The 26595-nt window shown below is 41.3% G+C and overlaps 1 protein-coding gene across 1 annotated transcript in view; it reads left to right on the top strand.

Annotated features, from left to right (window-relative positions):
- The window catches only part of LOC119648586 (tRNA-dihydrouridine(16/17) synthase [NAD(P)(+)]-like), a 298564-nt gene that overhangs the window by 35601 nt on the left and 236368 nt on the right, over positions 1 to 26595 (top strand). The window contains exon 2 of the mRNA XM_038050358.1: positions 17131 to 17164. The gene's annotated coding sequence lies outside the window, so the exon portion shown is untranslated. The remainder of the gene's footprint in view (positions 1 to 17130; positions 17165 to 26595) is intronic.

Here is a 26595-nt window from a genome sequence, read left to right as displayed (position 1 = left end):
TAAAACTAAATCAATTCAATGTCACGTTGGGCGCCAACTCTGTTGCGATGAGAGTCCAGCGTTGTATAACCTTGACACCAACACGGTCAGCAAAGCTGTCAACCAACAAAACTCCCCTAAAAGGTTTGCCAGTCGTGAACACGGACCGCGCGAGATAATATATGGAACCTGACGGCACATGCTGGAGCTAACCCGAATGCTAGCATTTCGGCGAGATGTGGGCCGGGGTTCTTGGTTCTCACATATTATCTACTCGTCAGAACACAGAGATTTTATCACGTACCTTGACTCAGCAGTTAACAAAATTAAACCCACCCGGGGTAAACACCTCTATTAGAGACGTGAATTTTCGAGGCGGAGTGATCCCACTGAAGATTTCATTCCCAAAGGAGCTAAAATGCCAAACGGCTTTATAAGGGAAGGGGACTAAATCGCAAAAACCTAACGCGCGCAAAATGTACGGGTGAGGATTATCTCTGAGCTGACTCTGACATCTACGCGACGAGTGGCCCCCGTCGTCCTTTCCTCTTCATAGGGGGACAGATGATATCATGGCCCCGCGATGACCTACGCCAGCCTGAACGTTCGACCGCTACCGCTTCCAATATAATTGGGAAACCCTAAAAAGGGAGGATCGGCGCCCTCCGCGGGAGGTCAGAGCGAAAACCAGCTCAGATTTAATTCATAATGATTTTATTTATTGTTCCAAATACAAATGAAATTCAAATTCTATTTTTTAATAATAATAATAATCGTTGGCACAACAATCCATATTGGATCAGGGCCTTGAAGTGTGTTAGAGCACTTCATTCAAGACCGTAACGGTACACTACAGTAGACTGTAGGAGACAATGTGGTCAGCATTGCGCTCGCCCGAGATTATTACCCTGATTTGACTCAGGTACTCATTCACAGCTGAGTCGACTGGTATTCGACGTCAAATCACGATACAAATCCCTCTGCCACCAGCGAGATTTGAACAGCGACCTTCCGTACGACAACCTTGTGCTCTAACCACTCAGCTATCCGGACACTCTATTTTTTCTATTTCTATTTTTTGCACGCGAATAATATTCAAATTTTAAGACAATATTCGATTTTATGATGATTCTGTTGCCTAGTGCACATGACAAGATAGAACTAGGCAGCTTATTGCAGTTTCATACATGGTTTCCTACAGTTAAAACTTCAAAGGCTATTTCTAGAGTTCAACAAAGGGAAATATGCTCGCGTAAAAATTTAATCAAAGGATATTTTCTTTCTCTTTTTCTTCGAGTAACAAAATTAAGCAATGCGTTTTGCTTCGATAGAAAAACAATTAAACAAACGATATTTCTTGGGGCGGGTCACTTAATCCGTATGGATGAGGATGATCCAGCCCGGGAAGTCTATAAGGGCAAAATGTATGGCAGAAAATGAAGACGAGGCAGACCTTGCTTGAGATGGGACAATGGAGTAGGTCAGGACGACAGACAGCTTTTAGGGATATCGAATAGGTGGACCTCGGCGCGAAACCGGGATGTCTGGAGTTCATTATTAAGGCAGGCCTATACCGGATACCGGTTGTTGCGCCGTTGATGATGATGATGATATTTCTTCTAACTACAAATTGATAATTAAATATTTCTTAAAACTAAACATTTTTAATTAAAAACTCTTTTGAGCTAAAACTCACAAATTCTTATATATTAGCGCTGAGAACTAGTAGAATATACTAGACATCTTAAACGATGATTTTTTTAAAGGTTTTATGTAAAACAAAACCTTATTAAAATCGTCTGTCTGTCACACGCACTTTTCCCTAAAACGGTTAAACCGGTCCGAACGAAATTTGGTGGACAGATGGGATCCCACGAAATCCCACGCATACAGTGAGTGACATAAATTTAGGTGGAGTTTAAAGGGGCTCCCCATACAGCAAAGGGGGCTTTAAAAAATTTCTTCACCGGCTATAGTTGTGTGGGGTATCAAATGCAAGTACACTCTGAAACTGATATTAGTTCTGACGTGAATTATAAAGTGAGCAAGTAAGGAGTCAAAATGTACACACTTAAAGTGAGGCAGGACTCATTTTCGGAAACTACCCAACTGAAAAATCCGATCCGATCCGACATTCGAGTAAAATATTCAAATTCCATTCATGAAGAATCTACTTCTCCCCAGCCTTTTTTGGATCTGTTCTAGATTAAATTCTTCGCATTTACTAATAATATTAAACTTAGAGTATTTGTATGAGGCTGACTATTATACAATACAGGTCTTTCAATCAAATCATCATCATCATCAACGGCGCAACAACCGGTATCCGGTCTAGGCCTGCCTTAATAAGGAACTCCAGACATCCCGGTTTTGCGCCGAGGTCCACCAATTCGATATCCCTAAAAACAGTCTGGCGTCCTGACCTACGCCATCGCTCCACCTTAGGCAGGGTCTGCCTCGTCTTCTTTTTCTACCATAGATATTGCCCTTATAGACTTTCCGGGTGGGATCATCCTTATCCATACGGATTAAGTGACCCACCCACTGTAACCTATTCAGCCGGATTTTATCCACAACCGGACGGTCATGGTATCGCTGATAGATTTCGTCATTGTGTTGGCTACGGAATCGTCCATCCTCATGTAGGGGGCCAAAAATTCTTCAGAGGATTCTTCTCTCGAACGCGGCCAAGAGTTCGCAATTTTTCTTGCTAAGAACCCAAGTTTCCGAGGAATTCATGAGGACTGGCAAGATCACAGTCTTGTACTGTAAGAGCTTTGGCCCTATGGTGAGACGTTTCGAGCGGAACAGTCTTTGTAAGCTGAAATAGGATCTGTTGGCTGACAACAACCGTGCGCAGATTTCATCATCGTAGCTGTTATCGGTTGTGATTTTTGACCTTAGATAGGAGAAATTATCAACGGTCTCAAAGTTGTATTCTCCTATCCTTATTCTTTCCGTTTGACCAGTGCGGTTTGATATTGTTGGTTGATTCGTCTTCGGTGCTGACGTTGCCACTATATATTTTGTCTTGCCTTCATTGATGTGCAGCCCAAGATCTCGCGCCGCCTGCTCGATCTGGATGAAGGCAATTTGTACGTCTCGGGTGGTTCTTCCCATGATGTCGATATCGTCAGCATAGGCCAGTAGTTGGGTGGACTTTAAGAGGATCGCACCTCTTGCATTTACCTCAGCATCACGGATCACTTTCTCGAGGGCCAGGTTAAAGAGGACGCATGATAGGGCATCCCCTTGTCGTAGACCGTTGTTGATGTCGAATGGTCTTGAGAGTGATCCTGCTGCTTTTATCTGGCCTCGCACATTGGTCAGTGTCAGCCTAGTCAGTCTTATTAATTTCGTTGGGATACCGAATTCCCTCATGGCCGTGTACTTTCAATCAAATGATTTATTTAAGTTGCTCTCTAAAAAATAGAGGGAAATGAAATTTTCAACTATATGACATGTAGCTGTGATGCACTCGTCGCTCCTGACATCTTCTTCGTTTTTTTCCGCCTTTGTCCCATTCACAAGCGGGGTCGGCTCGTCGTGATCGGTTTCGCCATTTTATTGTATCAAATGCCTCATCTGGATGCAGTTGTGAGGCTTCTAAATCCCCATCCAGCGTATCAAGCCACCGTTGTTTTGGCCGGCCCTTTGGTCGCTAACCATTGACTTCGATGTTTAGACCAATATTGGCAAATGAATTCTCGTAAGCGCGAATTACGTGACCATACCATCGAAAACGTTTCAACCGGAATTTTTCTACGATCTCATTTCGGATGTGATCAAAACGTGTCACGTCACTAGTCCAATGCAACATCTTCGTCTCCATTACCGCAAGACGCCGTTCATTGCCTTTACTAGCCGGCCAACACTCAGAATTACAGAGAGCAACAGGACGGACATTGCGGTAAATTTTAAATTTGAGACGTTCGTTGATACGTCGATCACAATGAACACTAGTTGTTTAATGCCACTTCATCCAGGTTGCGTTAATGCCTGCACCAATTTCATAATGTAATTCTTCATTGGCTGAGAGCGTTGGCCCGAGATATTTAAATCGCTCATTTCAGGTTACTGCCGTTGACAGAACTGAGCGATTTGAATAACTCGAGTCAATGCTATCAGTCAATGGAGAACTGCGTTATGCTCCTCACATAGGGAAACACAAAACCTTTTATACCTGAAGCGTCAAGCCTCCAGTTTCCCGACTTGTTTTCCTTTTCGATATTTTTACTTTATTTATGTAATCATGCCTTTATTATGGTTTATTGACCTTGGATGCCTTTTACCTCAAGCTTCTATTTTAGGCACTTAGTTTCGCACTCCGTAGATGATTAGCAACACAATGATATTGTAGGTCGTTCCGAAACCACAACCAAAATCGAAACATTCTTTCCTTTTTGTCTATTTAAATTCCATCAAAATAAGTGCGACAAACTCAAAAACGACCTGAATGTATATAGGAAGTTGAAGTGAGTGAAAAGAACAGAAAATTAAAACCTGGTAAGTCGGACATTGCGAGTCTCTGCAAATTGCAGAAAATTTCTCCTAGCATAATGTCCTAAATTGTCTGCTTGTCGGACAGCATTGTGGTTCGCTTAGAAGCAAACAGCTGTGCAAGACGTTTCCAGTCGGGCCGGGCCTGGACAGGTTTGGTTAAGCGAAAATCCCTAGCTCATTCCGAAATATGAGGAGACTTCAGAATTTCCGATTTTTTCCGTGTCGAACGACTCACACTCTTCGACCAACCGGCATTTTAGGTTATGTCGGACCAAAAGTGGCAGCAGCGGCAAAAGCATGCAGTGGAAATTCGATACTTCCACTCCACGCTATTTTAATAAAAAGACGCTCCGGCGCGACACGCAATTTCCTCTTCTTCTTCCGAAACCGAATTCCGCCAGCCATGTAGCGCGGCAAAGCAGAGCAGGGCAGCTACAACGATAAATTTCGCTTTTGTAGCCGAAGCCACAAGATTCAAATTTGAAATTTCAAATTTTTCTTTATACGGATGTCTGTTGCTAAGTTTTTTATAAATTGGCTGAAAACCTCCCAAAAATAATCCTAGAATCATAAAATTTAGCAATAGACCACTGTAGGTAACATGATACTGCGCAGTTCGGTGGAAAATCTACTACTATTGATTACGCTATCGTAGATCAAAATTGCCACTTTTGTGTATATTTACTATAACCTAAGGCAAAGATTCTCAACATCACACCAAAAAGAATAGTCTGAGATATTAAGTGATTATACACTGCGAGCTGCATACAAATGGAGTAGTCCTGCATCCAAATATCCTTTTCGACTTGTTTCAATATCATGACCTGCGTCATAGCTTTCCATTACAGGACAAAGTCAAGATTCTCGGCTTATCAATGAAAATGGCATTGGCGGCATACTTTAGAGGCATGTTAAAGATTAGCTGGCGAAGCATAGGATGTGAAATTAAGACTCTTAACAAATGTAGCTTTTAAGATATTTTTTAATGGATGAGGATGGAAATCTTAGAAAGACTTTGCTTTGTTCTTCACCCCTTAATGATGCGCTTTAACTCCTCCATAGACTTCCCGAGACGCTTGGACCCCTCCTCCACTGTTCTGCACTTTGTTCTCCTGAGGCGACCCACTCGTCGGCCATATTAGGAAGTGAACTGTACTGCATGGCGTCGCCAGAAAAGGATTGGTCGCTCGTCATTAATGTGTGACTTATCCACTACCACTTTCGTCTTGTGATCGACACCTCCGCTGGTACCTGGTCTGTGCGCTGATGAAGTTCTTCGTTCGAAATTATGGCACGTCGGAGACAAATGTACACGAAGGCTTGGTGCTTTTTAGTAATAGTGGTGGTCACTTCTCATGTGCTATTCCCATATAATAATACACAGAGCAATCTCAGCTTGGTCTTGATGGTGAGATAACTGCATTTTTAAATTTTAGGCCGGACAGCGAAAGCGGATCCTCAGTCCAAATCTGCTTGCCTCTTCTTCCAAATCCAGATTCATTTGGCCAACATTTGGTGAGAGAGCAAACAGATGACGTCAGTGTGTCGGGGTGTTTGAGAAAAGATTTCATGGTCTATTAAAAATCCTGCAAGCCCTCTGAACAAGGCAACATAAAGAACGTCACCGATATCAGGAGGAAATAATATCGGTAGCAGGATGAACCCTGGTGGACTCCGCTTTGGACTTTGTCCAATGTCTTTGATAATAACTATTCCTTTCTCCAGATTGCCCCTCCTATGTAGAGCACTTCGAATACACTGCCTGTTCGCGCTGTCGAAAGCCTTCTGAAAATTGATGAAGAGCTGTTGAAACGAAGATCTAAGCTCCATTCAGAGCGGAAACCAACGTGCTCTGTGTCGATCGAGCCTTTGAGATGTTCCCCGATGTGCTCCAGGATTATTGTAGATATTATCTTTGCGGTGGCAGAAAACACGCAAATACTTCTACAATTATTTATATTATATTTCGCAATTTTAATGATCGTCACCGAGATCTTTCCCAGAGAGTGGAAGAAGCTCTCTGGGAAAAATCTCGGTTACCTATTATAATAATAATCGTTGGCGCAACAATTCATATTGTATCAGGGCCTTGAAGTGTGTTAGAGCGCTTCATTCAAGACCGCAACGGTACACTGCAGTACAATGTAAGAGGCAATGTAGTCAGCATTGCGCTCGGCCGAGATTATTACCCTGATTTGAGTCGACTGGTATCCGACATCCAGTCAGGAAAACAAATCCCTCTGCGCTCAGTAAGGTTTGAACCCTGACCTTCTGCTATAAGAGTGCTTTAATCACCTAGGCCATCCGGACACATGGGATACCCATAATTTCCGTGTTAATAGAACAAGCAGCTCTGCAGGAACCGTAGGAGCAGCGATAGATAACTCTGCAAGGGGACCGTCAAGTCCAGCGACTTTACTCCGTTTCAGATTCATTGATGGCCAAGATGATTTCTCTTGTGTTTGGAGGAACAGTCCGTATCGGTATGCTATGGAGACGTGTTTGACTCAAAACTTTAAATATGTATTATGCTTCTAGATGATGATCCAAGAGAGTTCTACTGATCGCCGCGGAGGACTTCCAAAAAATCTTGTTTTGTTTCTACACACGTCGGTTTGTGAAAAAATGTCAATAATACGTTTTTTAAGGTTTTTAAGACAAAATCTGATTAAAATCGGTTTACTGTCTGTTCGTCTGTCTTTTGTTTTCTTGAGGAGGTGGAAATCTTCAAAGGAAACCGGCCTGGACACGCCAGCGTGTGGGATTCTTACCCACTAAAACCACCCCCGAATCCTCACAAGCCCCCTGGAACCACCGTACGGTATTACATCACGGGGCAGAGTCAGATCATTTTAGCTTGGTCCCCTTTCGTCTCTACGCGGCGTACGTAACCGCGCTTTTCTAGTCTCCTCTGCCTTACGCAGTTTGCTCTGGATAGATACGAAAATGGAGTTGATCGCATCCCAGTCTTCCTGACATGCTAACATTCCTCGCACCATTCTCTGGTACGAGCACCTCTCCTAGAGTCTCCTATAGGTTCTTTCTTTCCTCCACAAATCTTGGACAGTGGAAGAATACATGTTCTGGGTCCTCTGGGACACCATCGTAGTTTGGACAATCGGGTGAGGTATCTAGTTTAAACCTGAACAGGTACTTGCGATATCCTCCATGCCCCGTGAGAAACTGAGTAAGATTATAATTAATCTCACCGTGCCACTCCAACCACTCCTTGATGGCAGGGATGAGCCTGTGTGTCCTTCGACCTTTTCCCGAGCGTTCTCAACGCTCTTGCCATCTGTTTAGAGATTTCTCCCTTTCGGCGTCCTTCGTCTGCGATAAAGGAGAGATAGGCTTCGCATTATATATATTCGTCATCTCATCTGCCAAGATGTCAATGGGCATCATTCCAGAGACGACGAATGCTGCATCATCTGAGACAGTCCTGAATGCCGAGCACACCTTTAGGACTGTTCTTCTGTAGACTGAACTCAGTTTGTTAGCGTTAAATGCAACCTGCAATGCCTTTCCCCAAACTGGAGCTGCATAGAGCAGGATCGAACACACTACGCTAACTATAAGCAACCTGGAAGCATGCCATGGCCCTCCCACGTTCGGCATCATCCTTGCTAGGACCACACTTGCAGTGGATGCTTTGTCATAAACATACTGCACGTGTTGCTTATAGCTAAGCTTCTCGCCTCTCATCACTCCCAAGTATTTGATGACAGGCTTAGAAGTGATGATATGATTCCCAATTTGAATACGGGCAAAATTTCTTTTACGGCGTTTGGTGATGAGGACTGCTTCCGTTTTTTCCTCCGCAAGTGTCAGACTAGAACTCTCTAGCCAACCCTTAACAGCACTGATCTGACTCAGCATCTTTGAGCTGCTTTGCGACCGCAACCGGCAATATGTTATCCCGTCCCTCCTTTCCTTCGCACAAAATGCATTTCGGGTCTGTATTGCACTACTTGGCAATATGTTCTTTCTCCCCACGACATGGATCGGACCGTTCGATGTCCCTAGTGCATGCCTTCGCGAAGTGTCCAAACAATAGGCATTTGAAGCACCTCTTTAAAGAGATCTGCTCCCTTAGCAGGCAAACAACCCATCCAATCCGAACCTTTCCCACGGCCGACAACTTCTGTGTTGACTCCACTAGGAGTCGCGTTGTGGCCATTTGAGTACCACCATAAGCTTTTCTTAGGCTCACAATAGATCCTTCGTTGAATTCCTCCAACTTGAATTGTTGTTTCAAGGTAGTGCGGATCTCTTCTCTGGATGTTACTTCATCGAGATCTTTGCACTGGATATAGATCTCATGTTGTTAGGAACGTGAGTTTAAAACTTGGTTACGAAGTCAGTTTTCCCCACGCTGGATTTTTTCAGCTCGAACATGAGATCCCTTTTCTGGGTTCTTCGGATTTTGCTGACATTTCCGCCTAGGTCTTTTAGGTCGGGGTTAGATTTCACCTTATTCAGTATCTCTGCATACGTTAGATGTCCTCTGCTGGAGATTACAATTGCCTCCGGGCGAATTCGTACCTTTGGTTTCTTGTTTCTTTTCCTGTTCACGACCTTAGTCTAACCACTGCTCTTATTTTCTTTCGGTTTCGCTTCGCTAGCCGACGTTCCTACTTTGGGAACTTTAGGGCCTTCTGAACTTTAGTGTCGTTTGTTGGACTGGTCAAGACTCATTTTTTCCTCTTTGGAGCCTGTTGATTCCCCAAAGCTTCCCCCTCTTTGTCTCGCACTCGCTTACTTGATCGAAGATCGATGACCTTGTGGTTTGGTGTCACTTGGGTCAACTGTGACACTGTTGGGGCTGGGATGTCCGGCTTTTCCTTAGGCTTTCTTACTTCTTCCTGGGACCTATTGTAAAGCACCCCGATGGCTCTCACCATGTTCTTAATGGCTTGGTGCACGTTGTGCTTGCCCTTGATGAATTCGGGCAGGTCAACTATTTTAGTCCCAAGCTGCATAAAAGGTAGTTCTTCTCGGTCAGGGGTCTGTTCTCGGTGAATCTTGGCCAGATTACTCTTTTTATTGACTACTTCGCCTTTTTCAATTACTGAGCTCCCATGGACTTTCTCTTTTGCCGGCTTTGGTATTGGAGGCGATCATAAAATTGATGAACTTCTCCTGAATGGTTCTATTTGCTGCTGCTGGAGTACCTCTTGATCAAATCCGATGGGTGTCGAAATCGCCTTTTTTGGCCAACTACTTCTTTTAGATCATAGGTAGGCAGTCCCCATACATGCAAAAGAGGTGTGTAATTTTTTTTCACCAAATATAGTTACGTGGGGTATCAAATGAGAGGTCTCGGTTAGTACTTTCTGAAGTTGGCCTTAGTTTTGACATCCGAAATACCTTACATACCGATATCCCTTCAAATAAAGTTAATAATAGTGTATTACTATAATTTTTAGTAATTGGCTGCAAAACCCACCTCAAGTTCATCCTAAAGGGGCAAATGCACATTCAAATGTCTTTATATAAGAAATACACAAAACCGTTCATGCCTGAATCGTCCAGCTTCCGGTTTCCCGACTTGTTTCTTACTCCTGAAGAGTTGCTTGATCGAACGGTATATTATTTGTGGTCGATAATTTAAAAATATGCTCGTAAAAAATCTTTAACAAACCTTTTTTTTGGAGAGGGTTTAAACAGATATAACCCCTTAAGTCCTTTCATTATTCATTATAGTAAGATTATAAGACGCAACGATGTTTTCCAGTTAATAACATTGGCGGTCATGTAGTTCTTCCTTTACGTCCCGTTTGTTACTTGCCTATAATGATTATGATGTTCTCCTTCTCCTCCTTTATTGTCAGTTCTCTCCTGGCTGTTTGTTGCCTTATTTTGTGTCAGTTTTTCCCAATTAAAATATCCTCCAAACTACAGTTCACAAGATAGTCAGTTGTCATGCACTGAAGAAGCAAGTAAGTGGCCGGCAAACCACTGTCTATGAAAAATAAAACACAGGTAAATTACTCACGATTATAATGCCGGTAAATGTCATCCGGTGTGCATCCATTTAACACCTTTCCAATTGCTTTTACTGTGACATGCCCTGTCTTTTAAAGTCCTAGGCCAGGTGGATGCCACGTTCCGCTTCGATAACTACAACATTGACGTAGACCGGCGTGTATTACATGGTCTTTTATTTTACTCCTTGTTTTCTCTTTGATTCCATCCAACTGTACCTAGTGATTATTCAGCTCCTTCGGTAGAAACTTCCTTGAATTTCAAAGATTCCCTTTCTTATCCAACGCAGAACTCTCATCATAGCAGATATCTACTTCACACTATGTACTCGTAGTTTGATGAGCAGTCCTATCGTTACTGGTATCAAACTTAACATTACTTCTAGAGAATATAGATACCACAGATATCTTTACCAAGTTTGGATTATATGTGTTTCTATTCTCGTATTTTATGAATGTGTGTGTGATTATCTGCTTTTTTCTATCAAATAAGATTCTTGTTTTTGTAACCAGTCCATTGTTCTAATAAATAAGTAATTGCCAAGTTTCTTTGTAAATATTTTATTAGCATTATTAGGTCGAATTATTCCATTTACAATCATAAACAATGTTCCTGACCCGCTGCTTCCTATTTCCTTTCAACTTTTGCTGGCTGTAGCGGATCACGCGTTCTTCTACTTTATCCCCAAATGGTACTTACTTACTTATCATCGTTTCATTGAATGGCAGCGCTATAAAATCCCCAAAATCCATTACCCTGTCAACGGTCCCATCTGGGACCAACACAAAAATTCCAAAAACATAAACAACATAAAATGGAAATGAGAATTGCTCCCTGCCGTTGTACTTATCACTATGTAGCCTTTTACTACGCTTCCTCACTTTTTAGCTTCCTGCGAGAGAGGTAAGAAGACGAGGAAAATTGGTAGAATTCTTCATTATTGCGGAGAAATTCAAAGGACACAGCCATATGTTGGTTTACTGTAGAGAAGTACGCGGATCCTATTCCTCTCACTTGGCAACATGGAAGAGGCATTCATAACAATATTTGTATTATGTATGTAGAAATATTTCCTGAATCCCTTTCAGATGTGTTTTTCGAGCGAAGATGAGGAAGTGAGAAGGATTCTGAAACCCATTTTCAAAGCCGTCCGTTAAAGTTTTGGTTTTCTTCAGTCTACCGTTTCCTAAGAGTTACCAATGGGGGTTTTGCGATTACCTTAGAAAAAGTAGTCGAGATTACACTCCTTCGAATATTTGGACAATTAGAATATATGTCCTTACAATTCTAGCATTTGGAAGCCCTCTGGCGTACATAACAAGATATATATAGTAGACATTGAATTAATCTGAAAATCTATGCACCCTTTGAAATCCTTTCGCTATTTTGGGTGAAGGGGGAATCTTGGGGGAGCCACTCTATTTAGGTCTAATGTAATTTTCACGCTTTTGTTCTGGCTTTCGGAAGTTGTGCAGGTGAAGGGAAACACTGCGTGTCAAATTGGAAGGGTGAAAAGAGTTCAGTGGGTTGTATAGTTGGAAACATTGTTTCTTGCTTCTGTTTATTTTTTGTGGGGAGATGTAAGTTATTGTTCGATTATGGAGGAATGACCCATGCAGACGATCCGGGGCCATACTTCTATCGATTTTGAGGAGCGTTATTTGTCTGAATTATTGACTAAATGTAAATAACCTCTAACCCTAATGGCGATCCAAACTTGGTAAAGACATTACTTAGCTCGTATTTCATACAAATATCATAAGGTTTGGGTTTTGCGAGCTGCTGAGGCGTTTCGGTCCTTTTGTAATGGTGGAATGAAGGGAAAGTCCTTCTACAACTAAAATGTTTGCCTGAGTTACCCAAGATGGTAGGGGGCAGTTATTGCAAGAGCAAAGCTCAAAGCTGTTAAATTAGGAAGGCGGAAACGTACGTGAATAACTGCCGCTTCAGTAATGCTTAGGCAATCAGTGTTCGAACTCAGTTTCAAAGTAAAGTTTTCCGAAAATGCCTGTTTCACTTAAAAGGTAATGAGAGGTAGATTAAGGAGGGCTATGAGTGAAGTTGTTGTCAATCTCCAATAATACAGAGTGCGCACGGTATTTGAGAACATACATATATGTGGCTTTAACTTCCCGAAACCATTATTTTTCCTTTTGCTGTTTTTCAAACAAGACATGGAAGACTACAACTCAATTTAAGAAATGAGGGGACATGCAATTGTCGCCGCTATATATGCAAATGACACCGATTTAGAAATTTTTAATTTTCTTAAGTGCGCCTATTCGTTAATTCATAACGTTCGCGGTGACTTAGAAGCATCAGATAGCGATGCAGAATCCGTTGCAAAACGCGAAAAAAAAACACGAGGAACGCTCTGACACTGTTCGATCTGCAGAATTTATTCAACAAGTGCAAGCGATTGTTGACGAGGACCCTTCAAAAGCAACCAGTCTTCTCCGTCGAGTCGATCACGAAGATCTCCGGTATAAATCCTACGTTATGCGCAGAAGACAGTTTATGTCGGAGCAAACACGAGAATAATGAGTTATCCGATCAAAACGCATTCTAAACAAAATTAAAGATCTTGGAGCGTTTAAAATGTTTTGCCTTTTTCTGACAAAAAAAAATTTACCAACACCAAAAACCTGTCGCAGAACTGACAGATGGCTATGCTACAATCCTACATTAGTTCCTATTGTCATGCACACAAAGTTTCCAGAAACTGTTATGGTTTTAGGAGTCGTGAGCTGCAAAGGCCATGTCACACCACCACACTTCTGTACTCAAGGACTTTGAATGAATTCTGCTGCATATTCAGATTCTAGAGACAGTAGTGAAACGCTGGATTGATAGTGTACGCGCGTTGCTCCTTCACACAAAGCGAGAGCGACACGAGATGAGAAGGCCGAAAATTTCCGTGACCACATAACACCGAACTTATGGCCTTCTAGTCTCCCAGACCTTAATCCCCTGAATTACTACGTATGAGTCGTAGTTGGGCGCGAAACCAATAAGCATCCTCATAACACTATTTCTTCTCTGAAGGCTGCAATTAATACCGCTCAATATGAATAAGGAGCATTTGATTCGGGCGTTTCTGGACCCGGTACGAGCGGTTTATTGCAGCTAATGCAAATTGTATTGAATTATTTTATAGATATATAATAAGTTAATGTGTAAAATGTGTAAAAAAGCTAATTAGTTTTACTTTCAAGTTGTACTCAATACCGTATGCACTCTGCACTTAGGCAAGCAAGTCCGTAGATATGAACTAGCAGTTTTCTGCTGTCAATAAAGTTCAACCTCGGGCATCAGATTATATATGGATGTGTATCAGTGAAACGGCGTTTGTGAAAGTCCTGAGGTCTGACCCATCACGGTCCTACAGCAACTAAGCATTCGGCAGAACTTCTTCGGTTTGGGGCCACACCAGACAGTTGGAATATAACCGTGTGTCAGTATGTACGGTAAATTTTCTTAATAAGTAGACTTCATCTGTTACTAAGACAGGAGTGATGTCATCGTGGCACGTAGATTTGAACTTGCTTAAAAAACACTATTTTCGACCCTTAAGTAAAATTGGGACTAGTTCTATTGACAGATCAGTTCACAAGTGGTTTTATTTTTTTGTAAATGCCCTCCATAAGGCATTAACCCTCATGATTGAAATTGCGACCAGTTGGGTAGAAAAACTTTCGAGTTTACTAAGGAATGCAGAAATATTTATTCACCAGTATATATGGACCATGGTAAAAGGTAGACAAGATGATGTAAAAGCATTGAGCGAAAACTGGCAAAGGCAGCATGAGTGCCGTTAACGGGCATCAAATTCGGAACAAGAGATATTGGGGAAAAGGCAGTGTGAGCAACATGACAAAAAAAGGTAACTTATAGAAAGGATCCATTAAAAAAGGAGAGTTAGGAGGAGCATATGACCAGAGATGATCACCAACTCCAAATGAGGTCCTATGAAGGTTCAAATCCCAACATTCTCAGGAAAATGAAAGCGAGTTCAGAATTGACCAATTTGAAGGAAATGTTAGTTGGATCAGAGTATCCAAGAGAGAAACTTTATGTAGGATTTTAAGCAATTCAAAGATATAGCTTTGGAAAAACTTATAAAGACAAAAAGCAGATATAAGGGTTAGCACAGAAGATATCACTATAAAGTGCAAAAGTTCAATCTCACCGGTTTTTTGAAATCACAGGCAGCAGCAGGTGTACAGGAGAGTCTTCAACCCAAATCACAATTGAGGTTAATACAAACCAACTTTAATTACTATAAGCGCAGGATTGGAGTAGCCATAATAAAGTTGCAGTGGTAGTATTTAACCCTCAGACCAAACAGGACATGCAGCCCTAATTGACGGGGACTAGGATCTAACATGTATTTCTTGAACATGAACAGATACTGAGCACTTTGGATGCGTGAGGATGGACGTGGCATTTAGACGCGTAGTATCTTGGATGGGACAGCTGAACAATGAATGTGAGAGGATGTGTTCGGCTCGAAACATTCGTGGAGCTTGACTTAATACTCGTAACTGTGGGGATCCCATATACTTTCGTAGGAAGAGATCTGGGGCCTATAGTGAATTTGGCACACATGGGTGCCACCTTAATCGGGAGAGACACTTGGCATATTAGTGAGGACTATACCTACAGTGATCAGACAATCGGGAATTAAGGAAAATCGAGCTCCAAAAAAGTTCTTGTAGTATGCCAGGTATACTACTCGGATGAACCACGAAGTCTTTTGCATTTTCAGCAAGACTTGAGAAGTTCACCCAGATTTTCTTATGGAAAAATGCCATATTACTAGGTCAAGAAGATTAATATTGATGGGACAATGGCGAGGAGACTTTATTAGAGGCTCAAAAGGAAACTCGCTGGCGCCGGGAGGAACTATACGGACAATGGCGAGGTCATTCGAAGAAGCAAAAGAAGCTGCTTAAAATAACGAGAGGATGCCGGCATAATGAAGAGGTTTAGAGAGCAAAATTCACGGCAGGTGACTTGGTCGCACCTTCCCAGAGAAATTGTTATCGTTCCGTTTTCTTACCCCTTAAACAACCGTACCTTGTACTTCCAGGTGCCAGAAATATGTGTGAGGACCAGTTATAATAAGGCACCAGGTTTTAATGGCAGCGTCACCAAAATGTTTAGAAGGTGTTGTTTGCCCCTTGCATACAATTCATAACATACCCATGTCGTATGAATTGCCGGCCAGGGCAAATCTTAATTTCTAAGCATCAAGTCAGATTTGCTTAGATTCGCGGTTCATGCCTTTGGCAATGCAATTTTCCGCAATTGGGAAATTATTGCCGAGTGTTTGAAGAATTGCGAAAATTTACCTGAGCTGTTGCGGAATCTTAATGGACATAGATTGTCGACATGGTAAGCAATTCTATCCAGAATTCTAGGCAAACTGAAGTGGTATATACCTAATTTCGACCATACATCTTAAGATCGTACTGTTTGAGCGATTGACAAAAATCTCGGTACCTACGTGCGATTTGCCGTCAGGTAGTGAAATACAGAATAACTGAATAATAATAATTAGAATGTTCGGGTCTATAGATCGAGTTCTGTTTTTTAAGGAGGAATTTGCTTCACAGCCGATGTTCCACTTGAGGTAGAGCGAACAGACTTGGAGGTTACGAGAGATTTAAATTTATCTGTCACTGTCATTTTAGCGACGGTATTTCTCCAGTAAGATATTCATCAGATACTGAAATGTTTGATATGCAGGTCGGATTATTGACTGATAAAGCACAACCAGCTACTTGTCCGCGGTCTTAATTTTGGGCGCTGCAGTTGTGGAGCAGAAGGGTACGTAGTTAATCAAGCAAATTGGTGGGAAATAATGACATTTCTAGTTCAAGCGGAAATTCAATTCTCTAGGGATCTCACTGGTGATAAACAACATTTCTTTCTTTCTTGATTAAGCATAACTCGTTGTCCATCGTACCTCACATAAATATCGAGAGCGCGATCTTTACTCTTTCAATAAAACAAATCAATTACTTCTATATTTATGGGCGACTCCATCGTAAACTGACAAACAGTAATTACGTAGGGCACGATTCAATAATACAATTCACTAGTTATTATCCAGGAAAATAACGCATTGGTATATGCTATGGGAGCGTGTCCTTCCACACAATTCACATGCAAAGCATAAATATGTATGCATGTGAATATGTGGAGAACTGGTCGCTTAAGTGGATATTGCGTGAATCGTAAATTTGCCGTTATCACAATGAGAATCTTCGAAAAGCATATATAAGGCGGTGAAGCTTGTCGGCGGACGTTATAAAATGTCCTTGCATTAACTCTCTCCTATGCTCGTGGCTTGCTTTTATCGGCGCTGATAATGGGGAGGAAAGCTTCCATAGGGTTTTATGTACTCTGGAATTTTGGAAATAACAGGGGAATTTTTGCACATGCGCAGAGATTAATCTTTAATTCTAAGGGTTGTCAGGATAGTTGGGAGATAAAAAATATTTAGATGTTCCCCTGCAATGCTTAGCCCATACTATATGTTTCGTGAAGTCACAAGCATTAAGAGGAAATATTTCTAAATTTGTTGTTTTTTTCCCGTGATATATGTTTATGTTGAAAGATTTTAAAGTAAATCGTATTTTTTCTCATTTTCAGGGTTATTCAAATTACCACAATCATTGAATAAAAGGTAAGTAATGTATCGAAAATAAAGAACATATTCATAATCGAATATGCTAGGATAGTACCTGGGAAGAGTCACGTGGCAGCCAGATTGAATTCTTTAAATGCTACATTGCTATTGTCCTTTATTTCCTTCTTGAAGCCTGCTAGAAGCATATATAATATCACTTGCCAGGTACTTCATGTCTTAAGAAGCTGACTTTCAGGAACTTCACAATATGTCGTCCTGTTCTAGATGAGAAGGCCTTTCTGTTGAAGAATCTTCTCCTGTTTCTATCTTGCTCTTTGACAGTTTGGTCACTAAATTCATGATTTGCCAAATTAATACAATGAAATCCCGATAATTCGTACATCGATAGTGTACTCCCGGCAAATTCGTACACATTTGCCGGTCCCCAGTGTTAATTTTTTTTATTTTGCACTGCCGATAATTGGTAATCCCGAAATTTCATACCAAACCGTCAGTTCCTTACTGATAAGAATTGTGGGGATTTTACTGTACTGCATTTCCACTGAAGTTAAATTGAAGATGGAGCGTAGCGACTCCAATTTTAATCTGAAACCAAAACGCTTTTAAATATGAACTTCAATGCAGCTGAAAATAGTCAAAAGCAAAAATTTTGCAGAATTTCAAAAAATATTTCATTTTCCATCATTTTTAAAGTTTTGTGTGAAACAAAACCTTATTAAAATCGAATCCATGTCTGTCTATCTGTCTGGGGTATTTTTTCAGAAACGGCTGGACCGATTGCCGTGAAATTTAATGCGAATGTGTGCTCCCTTTACATAAAGTAAGTGGTACCATTATGTGTTCAGTTTAAAGAGGGGCATGTATGGGGACATGCGAAAGGGAGGTGCAAAATTTTTTTTCACAGAATGTGACGATGCGGGGCATTAAATGAAAGGGCTCAATTAGTACTTTTCGAAACTGATCCCATATTTGATATCAGGTCAGGAAATATGATCACCAAAAAGTGCAACAGGTCTCGTTCCCAGAACCTATCCAACCAAAAAATCTCAAAAAATCACAGGCCTCAAAATACATGCGGTTCCGATACCTGCGCAAATAAAGTTAACAATAGTATATTTCCACATTTTTTAAATGAGTTCATATCAATGGGGTTGCAAAGAAATATTTTGTTTTATTTTTTGAGTCATTTGTATATGGATATCAAATACTTCAGGCAGGCGTGTGTTTGTAGGTATATAGTTTATACGTGCTAATGAAGTTTGCGGATAGTGTCTAATTCATATAGACATATTTGTATATTAAACCAAGTCGTATTCAATATACGTGCTTTTGTGCACGGAGTAAATGGAAAATATGGGTAGGATCAATTTATATACGTGCATACATATGTACAGTATTCGGAAATAGGCAGTTTGTTTGTTTAGGGTGAGGATAATATCTTTGTCTGTAATATGTACGTATATCTTGTAGTTTGGAAAAATATGAAGAAATATGTTAGGTTTGTAGCTATGTATATACGGATGGAAATGTGTGCGTAGAAGTTTCTCACATAAGGTGAATACAATACCCTTTATACCCAAAGCGCGAGCTTTCGGTTTGTTTTTTTTTGAAGAGGTGGAAATCTTCAAAAGATAATGGCCTGGACACGCCAGCGTGTGGAAACTGGAGCTGCATAGAGCAGGATCGAACACACTACCCTAGCTATAAGCAACCTGGAAGCATGCCGTCGCTCTCCCACGTTCGGCATCATCCTTGCCCGGGCTGAATGCTTTGTCATAAGCATACTGCACATGCTACTTATAGCTGAACTTCCCGTCTATCATAACTTCCAAGTATTTGATGGCAGGCTTAGAAATGATGATTTGATTTCCAATTTGAATATGGACATAATCTCTTTTACGGCACTCGCTTCTGTTTTTTTCTCTGCAAGTGGCAGACCAGACCCCTCTAACCAACTCTTAACAACACTGATCGATTCGCATGAGTATAACTCAGCATCCTCGAGATCCTTTGCGACTACAACCGCCGCTACATCTTCGGCGTAACCCATCACCGTGGCTCCCCCGGAAGGGGAAGATTAAGTATATTGTTGTACATGATGTTCCACAGCAGTGGGCCCAGTACGGAGCCTTGTGCGACAGCCGCAGAGACAACTTACTCCTGGGGTTCGTCATAAGTGTCATATCAAAGCTTCCGTTCTTGTAAATAGCTGTTGACAATAGCTGCAAGATAGGCGGGAATACTAATCTTCCCGTATTAGGTTCCAATTGGCTGAATGAATGATTTGTTACATCCAGGGTCACCACCACGCAATATTTGTCAGTGCTACGCTTTCTGTCGTTTGTATCTTCAAGCCAGTAACCATTTTGATGGCATCAATGGTGGATCTGGCTTTACGGAATCCATACTGCCGATTTGAGAGGCTTTACTGGTTCTCAATAACCGGCAATCATTTACTGTAGATTACTCCCTCTACCATTTTTCCCACAGTGTCCAAAAGACAAATAGGTGTGTAGGAGGCTCCCCTGGAGGTCTACCAGCCTTAGCCAATAATACTAACTTCTGTCGCGAACAACTCAGTGAACATGTCCGGTCTGGATTTTACGGCAAGCTTAAGGGCCTTATTCGGCATGTCATCCAGACCCGGAACTTTGTTTTCTCCTATTCTAGTGCAGATCTCTAGCAGTTCGGCATTGGTGACTGGTGGTGTCTTCGTCGAATAATCCCTGGATAATTTTTAACAATATTGAAGGGCACGTGATTTGCCGAGATGAACGGCCTCTGAATTGCCTCATCACGATTTTATAAGTGCTTCCTCACGGTTTACGTCAGCTTCCGAACAGAGCCCCTCAAAGCATTCCCTTTTGCTTCATTGGATGGCGAGCTTGAGTGTTTTGCCGGCTTCCTTATAGACGCGCTCTTTTCGCCCTTGGTCGATTCTGCCTACCGCTCTCTGAGCTGCTCTTCCTGTTCGCGACGGGCTGATTGAAGGCTGGCCAGTCCAATATTCTTCAGTAGTTTGGTCTTCTACGGGGGAATGAGTACCTGCTAGGCATGGACACATCACATGCTTTGGCGATGCATTGGGCCACATGGACTGCTCTTTCCGTAGAGGCGCCTGTTTTATTAGGTTGGTCTGGCCACACCTCTATGAAGGCCTGCTCATCCAAACCAGTCTGATATCTTTCTCGGTTTCGGACATGATGGTTTCTGCCCGGTGACTCCACCCATAGCTTAAAGAAGATTGCCTGGTGATCGCTGAAACACCAAAGCATACCATGTGCCAGTGACAAAGGTTAGGTCTACGATTGAGGCAGATCCCCCTTTTTGAAAGGTGTTTACATAACCTTCATTGGCCAGAATTATATCCAACTGGCAAAAGCCATACAAAGCCGCTAGCTGTCTGACTCCCAGTACATTGTATGATTTGTGTATAACTACATGCCTATATCGGCGTTCGACCAGTCGAATCTGTAACCCATACGCCACCGTGACGGCTTCTATAGGGTTCTCTAATGATGGTAATTTCCCCCTTTGTAGGTGGTCTGCTTGAGTAAATCCTGAGCGATCCTGCAGTAAACCTCATTTTTTTATTAAAGGCAACGCCTTTCTAAATTCCGGGCATTTACCACTTCCGGCAATATGCTGGTAATCCCGCCCCTCACTTCTTTCGATCAATAAGCATTTAGGGTCCCTATTGCACTTTTTGGCAATGTAGCCTTCCCCCTATACCTTTTGCACCGATCGCGAGGCACTTGAAGTACCTCTTTAGAGAAACCTGCTCTCTGAGACGGCAAGCAATCTGATTCTGACTTTTAAGTCCGGGTCAGCTTTGACCTTTTTCAGTATTTCCGCGTAAGACAAATGTTCCTTGCTGGAGGTCATTATTGCTTCTGGGCGTATTCGCACTTTTGCCTCTTTATTAATTACCGTGGTCCATCCACTGTTTTCATTCTCCTTGGATTTGGCCGATTTTGATTGTCGGAGCTCGTACTTGGGGGACCTGCTTTCCTTCCTCGCCGCTTTCGGTTCTGTTTTTTCGGAACTATTTGTATGACCTTTTTCCCCTGAGGCGCCTGCGGATTTCCCAGAGGATCCATATCTTTTTCCCGCACTCTCTTGTTTGGTGGCAGGTTGATTGCAATATGATTAGGTGCCACTTGGTTCATCTCTGATACCGTTCGGGTAGTAAATTTCGATTTGTCCTTAGAATTTCGTTCTTCCTGTCGCGATTTTTTGTTGAACACTCTAATAGCTCTCACCATATTTTTAATGGCTTGTCCTTGATGAACGCCGACTGCTCAACTATTTTTGCACCAAGTTGTGTGAAGGCTAATTCCTCTGGATCAGGGCTGGGATTATTACTTTTAACTAGTCCTTTATATTTGCCATTCATTGACCTTCCCTCCGTTTTATCTTTTATGATGTTGGCGGAGATTTCAAAGTTATCGGACTTCTTTTGAATGGGTCCTCTTCCTTGTCCTGGAGTACCTTCTTTTGTCACTCCTTTTGAATATGTGCGGTCGGTGTTGTTACCCTTTTTGTCGTCCGGCGATCTGCTTTTAACTCATCTATCTTCAAATTTGGTACGGGTGTTCTCGATAGAGTGGCGTTTTGCTTGAACACCTCCTTTTCCAAATCTAAAACACTTGTAACATTAGATGCCACGGTGGTCAAGTTGCCCACTACCGACTGTCCACTGTGGTCGAGGGATATCCACTGTGGTCGAGGGATATCCACTGTGGCCGAGGGATATCGATGACCGGGAGTCCGCTTTCTCATTCTCAAAAGCAGCCGGCACTGGGGTTCCTAGCCCCTGCACCATAAGTTTCCTCCTTCTCACCTCTTCCATAATGGTTTTATGGTTTGCGTATCCTTCTCATTGCCATTTTGGTCCCCGCACCAGGGATCAGCAAACATTAGCCCATGCATAGTCTGAAAAGAAAAGTGCATGAACACATATTTACACATCAATAGATATGCCCCAATCCGCCAGCTGGAGTCGCGCCGGATGTGAGATCTGGCAACTCTTCACAGGTCCGTCTGTCTGTCCGTCTGTGTGCCTGTCAGTCTGTCACACGCATTTTTCTCGGAAACGGTTGTACCGATTGACACGAAATTTGGTTTATAGTTACATATATATGCATATATTATGTGCTACGTACTGATGGGAGAAATGCACACTCAAATGTCTTTATAAAAGAAATACACAAAACCTTTCATACCTGAAGTGTCGAGCTTCCCGTTTCCTGGCTTGTTTTTTACTGATTGTGCAATAAAAAGCACAACTCGAAATATGATATCATCCCCAATATTGGTTCATGTCTTTCGTAATTTCGTAAAGAATCATACCTCCAAATTTGGTTTATTACTTTTTGAGTTACAGGATAGCTAAGCTAACGATCTAGGCAATAAAAAAAGTCGATTCGAATGTGTGTGTTCGAATGTGGTTTCCGCCTTTATTGATATATGGTGTGAAAAGCGCGAAAAGTTTATATTTCTCAGGGTATCTAACTACGGAGCATAGTGCACCGACACAGTCGCTTCTTCCTTATTACTGTCCATTCAAAATTTAAATTTCAAGACTCTCTAAAAAGTCACTCGCTTCTGTTGTTGATTAAAACCTGAATATTGGTCTGTATGCACAGGAGTGAGATTTCCACAAAAATACGGACCCTTGCTTGATAACACTGCGCATATAGTATTTAGACGAGTCGGAGTTTTATGCTTCAATTTCAGGATTAGGTCACCAGTATCTGCCATATTTCTGTCAATCACTTCGTTAACCAAATGCATTTTCTGAGCGTTTTCATTAGGCCTTAATTTCTATATAAGTTGAATTTTCTAATCTTTATGATACAAGTGCCCCTATATTTACGGGATAACATTATTTTCTAGGTCGGCCCGATTTTAGAAAACGGCGATGTTAATGTATCAAATGACACCGTTAGCAGAAGTAAACCTACGCAGCTATACAAATTGTTCCTTGTTTCAATGTTCTGTCCAATGATGGTCATAGTTTCGTTGGTATTTATTGTCAGTAGAACTCTTCTTGTCTCATTATCCAAATCCATACTTATGAAGATAAGATGTGATCCAGTGTAGTTGTAGTTGGTTCTCACGTAACAAAATAATTAGTATATTGACTATGGGAATAAGCTTCGGCCTTTTCTTAAACAATTCTTCTTATTTACTTAAACAATGAAGTATAGGAAATAAGGACCATCGGAAGCGACAACTGTTCTCAAAAATAACAATCTGGTTCTTTCGGTTTGGTCCATTCATTAACCCATTTTTCGATACTTTCGTAGGAACTGAACCACTCTCCACTAAGGGCTGATTACATGGATCGGAATAAATGGAAATCTGAAGGAGTAATGTCTGGGAAATATGGCGCAATATTTTCCCCATTGCCCCATTTTGACCGGTTTCTCTTCAAAGCTCGATTCAAATGTAGTCAATGATCAACGACGCAACAACCAGTATCCGGTCTAGGTCTGCGTTAGTAAACAACACCGGACATTGCGGTTTCGCACCAAGATCTACAATGAGCTGGATTCTATCCACAACCAAATGGTCGGGATATTGCCCATAAATCTAGTCGGAACATACGCTACGGATTTGTCTATCCTCATGTAGGGAGAATTCTTCTTTCACAGATGTCTATGGTGAATACATGAGAATTGACAGGAGAATACTGCGCTGCATGATATCCCCCTTTTTATAGATAATGGCCCGTTTTTTGTTACCAACATTGATCCACTGTTCTACGCCTTGATCATGAGCTGATAAACCACTTGGTGTATTTGGTTGCTTTCAAATTTAACCTGCTGTAATTCCATCGGCTTCTGACGACCTATGAACCGACGAACTGCACAGACTTTTCTTCCGTGCTTAGTGGCGGCAGCATTTGTCTGTCGTCTTTAGCTGGTGGGATCTCCAAATCGCTGATACTCTGGTTTTTAAACAGATCACCGAAATACTCAACCCATCGCTCCAATATGCCCACTTGATCGGAAATCAGATTTCCCTCTGTCTCGGCAGGATGATCATCGTGATATATATGGCTTCATCCTACTGACTTGTTGATAAAACTTGTGCGCCCAGCGCGGCTGCTTCCTATATTTTTCGAGTTCACAGACCTATCGGTTCTCCAACGCTTCCTTTCTCTGTCTGTGAAGTCGCTTCTCCACTTGACGAAGTCCGCGACGGGTCTCTGCATGTAGCTCCTTTGTAGGGGCATCAACGATAATGTGGGTTACATTTCGAAATTTGCCTTGGAAACGCAGGGGGCATAGTCGTTCGCTTATGTTTTGCAAGCCGATAACAGCAGGTTTGACTTTTCGACCTACTTGGAAACCTACTCCGAGCACATGGCTTCCTGGATGACCACTATATTAGTTAAATGTATGGTGTAGTGGCTCTTCTCCGAGAAAGCGATCCCTGTCCAGCGCATCTCTTGTTACGTTGTAACATCAGCTTTTGTATCGGGTATCGGCTAGCTACTTAGCAGCTCCTTTTCTGAACAGGAAATACACGTTCCAAACGTATTAGCTACAGTCAGTAACATAAGCTAGTAATTGTTTTAGTGAATGCAGTGAATTTATTTTTATAAAGTCCTAAAAAAAGTATTCGTAGTAGCAGTAGTAGTTTAGACTTTTTTTTAATTCAATAGCGACATTATGAAAAACATTCTACATTAAAATTAATTAACTTTTAACTTCCAAGGGTAAAAATACTTTTTATCTCTTCGTGCTTGAAATTATTTGGAGTACGGTAAATAGGGGAAACTTTTCATAATTCAAACCATTTTTAACCTTTTCTAAGACAATACAGGTATAATTTACGCAATTTAGTCCGCATGGCTCTGATGGTAAAACAAACAAATGGCAGAAACCTTATATAGAGTTTAATCCACTTAATACTCGGTCCTTTATCGAGCATGATGCAGGATCAGTGCTGGTATAGGGGCATTCCTCCAGCGCAGGAATATGGAATATTTATTCTATAGACGGTAAAGTGGATAGATTCCAATATTTACACATCTTAAAGTAAAATGTAAAGAAAAGTGCTGTGGAGTTGAATATTTTTAATAAATTCGCCTTCCACGAGTGATAAAAGCAAAAGGAAATATTCAAATCCTGTTAACCGAGTTTGTCTGGTTATTTGTTTGGCTTGAATTTTCACTTATGTTTTGTTGTTACGTTTTGTGTCGGGATGTTTAATAAAAATATTTTATGTTATATATTTCTCTTGAGCTGTCTCTTCATTATCTAAAAGATTTTTTTTTTGGAATAAATATTTATTAACCTTAAAATACATTTCAATTCTTAAAAATAGTAAATTATTAACATTATCCCAAGCCATTGCCGGAACTTTTCTGTTTAATTATTAAACTATATTCTTTTTAAGGTTTGTAAAACAAAACCTTATTAAAACCGGTTTACTGTCTGTCTGTCTGTGTGTCTGTCTGTCCGTCACACGTATTTTTCTCGGAGACTGTAGCAGCGATTGACAACAAAATTGGGGGTCGAAAGTGATCATTTATTTAACGGAGCGGTTCTCAGAAACTGATCAACCGAAAAATCTTTAAAAAAATCAGGAGGCTGCCACTAAATGGTGACTAGCACCACGAAATTGCAACAATGTAGGCTATAATATAGAGCTTGATCCTACCAAGTTTGGTGGAAATTGCACTATTACTAACAAAGTTATAACAGGTCAAATTTGTCACTTTTTTGGAAATTCAAGATTTTGAATATAAATATCACCCGAAAGTGAATATTCTCACGTAATATTATATTTGCGTATATTAGGTGTTACGTATGAATGGGACAAATTCACATTCAAATGTTTTTATAAAAGAAATACTCAAAACCTTTCATACCTGAAGCATTCAGCTTCGAGTTTCTCGACTTGCTTATTTTTACAGTTTTTTTCTTTAATTCAAATTACGTTAAATACCAAATTTTCAGTGGGTGTTGATCAGTATTAATTTGTTTATGTAAAAAAAGCAATATTTTTAAACTGATGTTAGCGCAGACACTGTTCCGAGGTCTAGGGGGTCAATTCGATGTTATTTCAGAAAGAAGAAAAGAAGTTAGTTTTGGGTCTGTCTGTGAACTTAAGATCGCGATGTCGTAAGCAAAAATAGTGTGGTGCTCAGCCCGTTAACAGGAAAGTCGGCCATATATATAAGGTACAGTACAGGGCCGAGTATACTCCCCTGATGAATCCCTGTTCTGATCTTATGCCGCTTACCGAGAATATCCGTTTCGTGTAACACGAAATTAACAGGTTTTGGAAACTACCAGGGAGCAGAAGTTTGATTTTATTTATAAGACTTGCGTGTCAAACCTTGTCGAATGCTTGGGGTCATGTAGAAATACTGCTGTACAATATCGTCTGTCTTCGAGAGCATTATTTATTTCTGATACAATACGGTGGACTTGTTCTATTGTACTGTG

The sequence above is a fragment of the Hermetia illucens genome, chromosome 1 (assembly GCF_905115235.1).
Source record: "Hermetia illucens chromosome 1, iHerIll2.2.curated.20191125, whole genome shotgun sequence".
In the NCBI taxonomy this organism is placed as follows: Eukaryota; Metazoa; Arthropoda; class Insecta; order Diptera; family Stratiomyidae; genus Hermetia; species Hermetia illucens.
The sequence above is the reverse complement of the archived record's forward strand: the minus strand, read 5'-3'. Positions and strand labels throughout refer to the sequence as shown.